Raw genomic sequence first — 7,992 nt, 5'->3', positions numbered from 1 at the left:
AGGCAAGAGTAATGCAGGTTTTCTTGCCTCTGGTTATAGAGATTATGTTTTATGCTTTCAAAAGCTTTCACAGAATGTTTATATTTTATGAATGGCTATGGCTTGACATATTGAGGTGATACTGAGTCATAATCATTGTGAGTCCTTGTTACTGTGCCAGTGTATATCCTATTTTACGTGATAGTATCTGAGCTACAGAATGCTTTGCCTAGAGTGTCTCTTCTTAGTATCTAGCACTGGCAGCACCTGCTGGGCTAGCTAAGAGGAGGAGGGGTTTATGTCCATTAGCCTTCATGGAGAAGGGGAAGAGGTCTTTGTCCTCTGTTACTAACCTCACTAATTAATCATCCTGGAATTTAAATTAATATATAAAGGAATAAGACTGGACACATTGCTCATTGTAGATGTTTGTGTATATTAAATCTATATTAAGGAATTGTTTTCATCATTATTATTAGTAGTAGTGCTGGCACTGGGGCTTAAACTCAGTGCTTGGGAACTGTCCTTTAGCTTCTTTTGCTAAAGTCTGGAACTCTTATCAATTGAGCTACACTTTCAATTTTTTGGTGATTGAGATAAAATGTCCTGGACTTTTCAACCTGGGCTACCTTCAAATCTTGACCCTCATATCTCAACCTCCTGTGTAGCTAGGATTGTAGGCACTAGCCAATGGTACCTGGATAATTTCTGTTTATTGACTCTAAGGAAAAGATTTTTGTGAACAGATAGTTTTCAATGGATGATTGATGCATTGATCACTCTGTAAATTACCTATAGTCCTTGATTCTAGACTTAAGGTTAGTTGTAACACCCCCTCCATTCCCACCACCATGTAATTCACCTTGAACAAATCTCCAAAAATAAAACCAGATGCAAACCAGACTTGGGTACTTTGTCTGGAGCTCCCCTGAACAGCATATGGACTTGCAAACTCTGCAGAGGCCACAGGCGGCTGTGGAGCCAGAAAGTCACTGAACTTAAGGGAGCCCCTCTTCCTTCATCTGCAAAATGATAAAAGTCTTGAGATAGTAGAGTGAGTTAACCATGCTAGGATGTAGTCAAGCTTACTTACTGTAAGGTTTGTTGATTCTGAATCAGAGGAGAAAGATTGATGAGTGAGTTCTAAACTTTAAAACGTAGGGAAAGAAGGACATTTTTAAAATGACAGATGGAAAAGGTAAAGATCAGAAATGTAATTTATTTTGAACTCAGAGGCTATTAGTGTGCTCTATCACATGGACCATTCCCTGTGCTGAGGAAAAGCATAATTTTTTTATCCTTTAAATATTACAGGATGGATGGCCAGGCATTGGTGGCTCATTCCTATAATCAGGAGGTGGAAATCTCAGGATTCTGGTTCAAAGCCAACCTGGGCAGATAAGTCCATGAGTCTGTTACCTCTAACCACCAAAAAGCTTGAAGTAGAGCTGTGGCTCATGTGGTAGATAGTTAGCTTTGAATGCAAAACTAAGGAATAACACCCAAGTCCTGAGTTCAAGCCCTAGGATAGGCACAAAAAATAAAAGCAGGATAAGCTTAGCTATATAGAGAGGGATAAAAGTATCTGAAGACCGATTATTTTGTAAAGTATCTTACCTAAGTTTATTATGTTCGATTGTGTGTTTGAAGTTATGTCTTGACTCTCAATGTAGTTTACCTGAGTAAAGTCCAGAGAATTACTTCAAATAAGTAGAAAGTGATTTTTGAGCAGGAAGAATCTTGTTAAAAAATATCCTAAGCCTTCTTGCTGTACGTACTGATTGTAAATAATGGTGAAATGATGATGACTAGTGCATAGGGTGCTCTGGTCATTGTGGGTAGAATCAGGGGACTCTGCAAGCCTGCTGGATTGTCTGGTAGTAGACTGTATGCCCCTAGTAGTAATTTTGAGATATTTTGTAAACAGCAGTGTAAATTGATGCTGTAATCCCAGGCTGGTCCTTGTGTGACACATCTGGCTTTGCACAAGGCAGCTGTTCACATCCAAGAACCTGAGCCCTGACCTCAACTAGCTAGTCTCACATGCATTTTTCTCATGATGAAGTAAATGGGGGGAGAAGAGAGGAACCTTGGCGGGAAAGAGTCATTTAGAGGGCATGGCCTGACGATGGTGAGTCTGTGACATTAACCTCATAGACCAGGAATGGCTTGTTACGTGGCCCATGAGGATTTAGGGGTCTGTTTGAAATGAAAAGCTGCATATTTTGTGGCCTCAAAGAGACTGAATTTGCCTTATCACTCTCCTTCATGGGCTGATATCCAGAAGTTTTAACCTTAAAGGTCAGCCAGAGAAGCAGGGTAGTAGTATGCTGGGAAAATATCCAGATCTGTCTGACGCTGGCTGAGAGAGTGGGAGCCCTGACCCAGAAACATCCCCGGGGCTGGGAGGAATATCTGTGGTGTTTGTCCAAGTTCTATGAAGCAGTGTCTGGGTTTTCCCCAGGCCTGAAGTATTTCCAGGTATCACTGTACCTCGGAGCTGTATTGCTTTGTTAATTCAGAGTAAACGCAATGACAAAAAGCTTTTGGCTTCCAGTATATACACAAATACATAAGCCTCTGCCACCGTGTTTCTCCATTATCTATCTGTCTGTCTGTCTGGCTGGCTGTGTATCTATCTATCTTATCTATCTATCTATCTATCTATCTATCTACCTACCTACCTACCTACTGGGTCTTAAACTCAGGGCCTGGTCACTCTCCTTTAGCTTTGTTGCTGAAGTTTGATGTTCTACCACTTAAGCCACACCTCCACTCAAGGCTTTTTGGTGGTTAATTGTAGATAAGAGTCTCACAGACTTTCTGTCTGGGCTGGATTTGAACTTCAATCCTCAAATCTCAGCCTCCTGAGTAGTTAGGATTACAAGCCTGAGCCACTCATGCTTACTTCCTTTTTGTTTTTATCTAAATAGTATTTGCACAGATATCAGAGTAACATTACTCATACAGTTCACAACATATGGAGACATTTGAAGGGTACTAAGGAGGAATGATCAATGTCAATAAACTCCTTAGTTTAGGTCAATCTTAGCAGGAAAGTGGGACCTGAAAGAAAAGAAGAGCAGATTTAGGTTTGAGTGAAATTCAGATGATTTCACTCCCAATCTGACTTACAGTTTTTTATTTTTCAAATAGGGGACCATACTTGGTATTCTATTCACCTTACATGATTGAGGTAAAAATCAGGTGTCCTAATAATGTAAATGAACATATAGCTAAAAGGAGCAAAGAGAACATTGTTTATTGTGTAAGGACAACAGGGAGCTGCTCAAAGGAAAATGGAAGAATGCTATAGTTAATGCGGGCTTCCACAGTGGATCAGTTTGTAATTTTCCACATTCTTATGATTGCTCCCAGGATATCATGGGGTGGAAGGGGAGAAGAGTTGGTGTTGTGTGCCTGCTACTCCTTGAGCTTCTACTTCCCCCCTACGAGTGTGGACATAGTTGTGGGGCTGAGGCAAGTGACCAGACAACAAGCTAAATCTCCCTGGGTCCTTGTTTTACAGTTCTAGTATTTATAATACATATATATCTCAAGATACAATTATTTATTTATTTACTGAATGATGTGATGATTTGGTACTGGGGCTTTAATTCAGGGCCTAGGTGCTGTTCCTTATCTTTTTCATTCAAGGCCAGTGTTCTACCATTTATCATGAAGCTACAGCTTCACTTTCGGCTTTTTTTGGTAGTTAATTGGAGATAAAAGTCTCATGGACTTTTCCCACCCAGGCTGACTTTGAACTTCAATCCTCAGATCTCAGCCCCTGAGTAGGTAGGATTATAGGCATGAACCACTGGAGCCCAGCTGCCATTAACTTAGTTAATGGCAAAATCAATGCTGACCAAAACCAACATTAATGATGACATTTTGTTGAGTCACAGAAAGCTGAATGAGTTTGACTGTGGTAGTGTTGTTTTTCATCTAGATATGGAACATATATATATATTATGTATATTTGTATGTATAGTGTGTACCTCCCCCCCCCCAATAGTCCAGCATGATCTCGGCTATACTTTTCTCATCTGAAGGCTTCTGAATTCTGAAGCATGTAGAGTCCAGATTTAAAACCAAAAGCAATCAGGAGGTTGACTTATCTGCAAAGCCAGAGGCAGTACTCAAAGCAGCTGTTTCTGTGATTTCTATGTGTTAGCTTCATTCTCAGACAAGTACTTCTGACAAATAGTCTCACTACCTGTCTTACCCAGTATTGACATGAATACCCCAAACAGACTCCAGCTGGTCTTCATCAAAGAGTGACATCATGTCCCCATATTCAGGCCAATCTTTGTCCAGAGGGGTGGCAGAACTTGGGTGGGTCAGCTTAAGGCACATGGCCAACCTTGCTTGAAGTGTGGGAGATGTTGACCTTTACGAGGCAGGCCAACATTTGGGGAGGGGCAGTTCCCTAAAGGAAAATGAAATGCTGTTACTAGAATAAGGGAAAACAGATGTGAGGCAAGGAATGGTCCCACTACAGATCAGATTATATAAGGCAATAAATGCCTAGGGGAGGGAGTTTCAATATTATCAGGGAGGATAAGATTAAAAATCCCTAAGCAGAGAGTGTTATCTGTTGAAGGTGAGAGTCCACTGGGGTATATACAGATCATAAGACATTCTCTGTTCTCAAGAATCTAGGTCTTTTCTTATTTAGCTCATAACTACCATTCAGTAAGAACAAGAGAAGGGAGTTCTGGGCAGGTAAGTATGGTTCAATCATGCCCAAGAAGTAAAGAGTGTATAAAGAACCAAAAGAGGCAGAGAGGCTGAGGGCTGTTATTGGTAAGGAAAATGGAAGTTCTGATAATGGAAAGATTTGAAAGTCAGATGGAGGTGAATTCATCAAGGCATGGGAAGTCAGAGTAGGAGAGGAGGAGGAAGAAGAATGCCATTATAGCTGTAAAGTTTTAGCCTGTGGAGAGGAGAATGGAGGATTCAGAACCTCATTGCAGAAATCAGGACAATCCGTAGAAGCATTTTAAAACAAGAGTAAGGCCAGGCCTTGTGGCACTTGCCTGCTTGGAATCTCAGCTCCTTGGGAAGGGGGAGGGAGTGGCACAGAAGTAGAAGAATCATGCTTCAAGGCTAGCTCAGGCAAAAGCCTGGAACCCTTTATGAAAAATAAACTCAAAATCAAATACAACAAGGGGTATCACTCAACTTGTGTTCAAACCTCAGTCTTGAAAAAAAAAAGCCTAACAAAAATATTGGTTGAATATTAGTTTTTAAATATATTTTTAAAATATATTAAAAATGTACAACATAATGCTCTTCTATATACATATATGTGTATATATCATTGATATATTTATATCAACCTATTCTAAGGAAACATAACCAAATGATTATATCTATCACCTTCAATAGTTGTCTTTCTTTGTATTTATTTACTAATAATGTACATAAAACGTAGTCTCCTAATAAAACATCCATAAACAATGCAATATTTACTATTTGCAGTACTTTTCTGTACATTAGGTCTCTGGATGTCTCTACCCTATGGAAGTGTGCTCTTTGATTTTCTCTTCCTTCTCATCCCCTGTAACTATCATTCTGTTCTGCTTCTACATAGTTGTTGACTTTCTTTCCCTCCAGATTCTCCATGAAAGTCAGCTCATCAGGACTAGTTTTTTTTTTTTTTTGCTGGTGGTGTTGGACTGGGGTGGAACTCAAAGCCATATCTCCAGTTTTGGTATTTTGCTGGTTAAATTGAGATGGAATCTCAGACTTCCCTAGATGGGTTGGCTTCAAATTGTGATCTTGGGTTATAGGTATAAGCCACCAGTGCCCAGCTAAAATATGTTTTTGGGGGGCTGGGAATATGGCCTAGTGGCAAGAGTGCTTGCCTCATATACATGAAGCCCTAGCTTTGATTCCTCAGCACCACATACATAGTAAAAGGCCAGAAGTGGCACTGTGGCTCAAGTGGCAGAGTGCCAGGGACAGTGCTCAGGCCCTGAGTCCAAGACCCAGGACTGGCAAAAAAAAAAAAAAAAAAATATATATATATATATATATATTCTCTTTTTTTTTTTTTTTTTGAGGGGAGGGAGTGTGGTTCTGAGGTTTTAACTCAGGGCCTCACACTTGCTAGGCAGGCCACCAGAATACTGTTTGCCCATTAACTATTTTTAATGGCCCTTTTCACTTTAATACATGTCCACGATTAGAAATGACAGTTGTCATAATGTGTATGTGTGTGTGTACAGTCACACACCTGTTCTTTCGCTTGTTGATTAGTTCCTTGAGTTTAGGGTGTGTTTCTGGCACCCAGAACAGAGGCACAGCGCACAGAGGAAGCATGGTGGGTAGAAGGGCAGAAGGCACAAAAGGCTTAGGTAGATTGAGGAAAGTTAGCAAAAGAACATTGGTGTCTCTGAGCCCACAGAGGAATGAAAGATGATTGGACTCTGAGGAGTTCCTGTCCAGGTCAGAACAAATAGAACACATGTATAAAGTGGCCTTGACCTCAGTCACTGAAGAAGTTCAGGCCAGCTGCAGATAAATAAGTACTTGGCCAAACTGAGAACTGATGATGCTCCAGTATGTCAGAACCTTTTTAGGAGATTCTGCTAACAACCAAAGATAGGTCACCATAAAAATGAAGTGTCAAATAGCAACAAGGTCATTTGCTGCTTGTATTTATTACTTGAGTATTGATTAAATGAATGTGTAAAAAATGAACCATAGATTTAATGGTTACGTCTTCTTTTGTTCTTTTCTCACTTATATGCAAGGGGACTATTTTTGGTCAGGATGCTTGAACTTGGAACCTAGGCACAGTCTCTGAGCTTTTGTGCTCAAGGCTAGCACTCTGTCATTTGGAGACACAGCTCCATTTACAGTTTTTAGGTAGTTTACTGGAGATAAGCGTTTCACAGACTTTCCTGTCTGGCCTGGCTTTGAACTGCAATCCCCAGATCTCAGCTTCCTAAGTAGCTAGGATTACAGGCATGAGCCACCAGTGCCTAGCAAGGGCACCATTTTGACATGATTGTCCAATGCATGTATCTGTGGAGAGGAAGGCAGTAAAGTCAAAAAAGGACTTGTGGACTAAAGGAATGGTATAGGTTTATGGACTAGAATTAAAAATAAAAAATGCAACACCAGGGGGCTGGGGATATAGCCTAGTGGCAAGAGTGCCTGCCTCGGATACACAAGGCCCTAGGTTCGATTCCCCAGCACCACATATACAGAAAACGGCCAGAAGCGGCGCTGTGGCTCAAGTGGCAGAGTGCTAGCCTTGAGCGGGAAGAAGCCAGGGACAGTGCTCAGGCCCTGAGTCCAAGGCCCAGGACTGGCCAAAAAAAAAAAAAAAAGCAACACCAGCATGATAAGTCATAGAAATGGGTAGATGAGAGCCACCCCAGAAGAGTTTTGACAGTTACTAAGTAGATCTAGTATACTTGAAGTCCAAAATGTGAACACACAGGTGAACTGATAGATAGAGAACATGTGAGGGCTAGTGGGCTGGAGGGAGACAAGAAAATGGAGGGTACAATACTGAAAGGTTTGTTCATGGGGATTACATGTCATTGTGCTGGTCCGAGCAGATAAACACTAGGTTTACTCTTACTCTAATTCTTTGGGATAAACATAGGCATCATCTCTGTTTTACACAATCGTGTGTTATTACTCGAACGGCAGGTCTTATACCAACTTAAGGAATAAAGGCAGACACATTGGTGATTGCTTTCAACTCCCAAATGTATTTTCCCCTATTTGACTTGAAAATTGAAGATTGAATGGAGCAGTGCCTATAGAAGGAACAGCATCAACAGAGAATGTAAAAGCAGACGTAATGTTTAAAGATGATTTTCAAATGGTATGTGCTGTGCTCTGTCATGTTTGAGGTTCTCTCTTCCATCTTAGGTTGCAACAGAGCTGTGTCTCTGTATTGTAAAAAATAATAGTAACTATAATGAATTCACATGTCACAAAGTCTGCCCTTTGTGCACGTATTTTTTTTTGTAGCACCATGAAGCG

The 7,992-nt window shown here is 40.7% G+C and overlaps 1 protein-coding gene across 6 annotated transcripts in view; it reads left to right on the top strand.

Annotated features, from left to right (window-relative positions):
• Pcsk5 (proprotein convertase subtilisin/kexin type 5) overlaps window positions 1-7,992 on the top strand; it is a 411,976-nt gene that overhangs the window by 4,621 nt on the left and 399,363 nt on the right. The gene's annotated exons all lie outside the window — the stretch shown is intronic.

Source organism: Perognathus longimembris, chromosome 1 (genome assembly GCF_023159225.1).
Source record: "Perognathus longimembris pacificus isolate PPM17 chromosome 1, ASM2315922v1, whole genome shotgun sequence".
Lineage (NCBI taxonomy): Eukaryota > Metazoa > Chordata > Mammalia > Rodentia > Heteromyidae > Perognathus > Perognathus longimembris.
The sequence above is the reverse complement of the archived record's forward strand: the minus strand, read 5'-3'. Positions and strand labels throughout refer to the sequence as shown.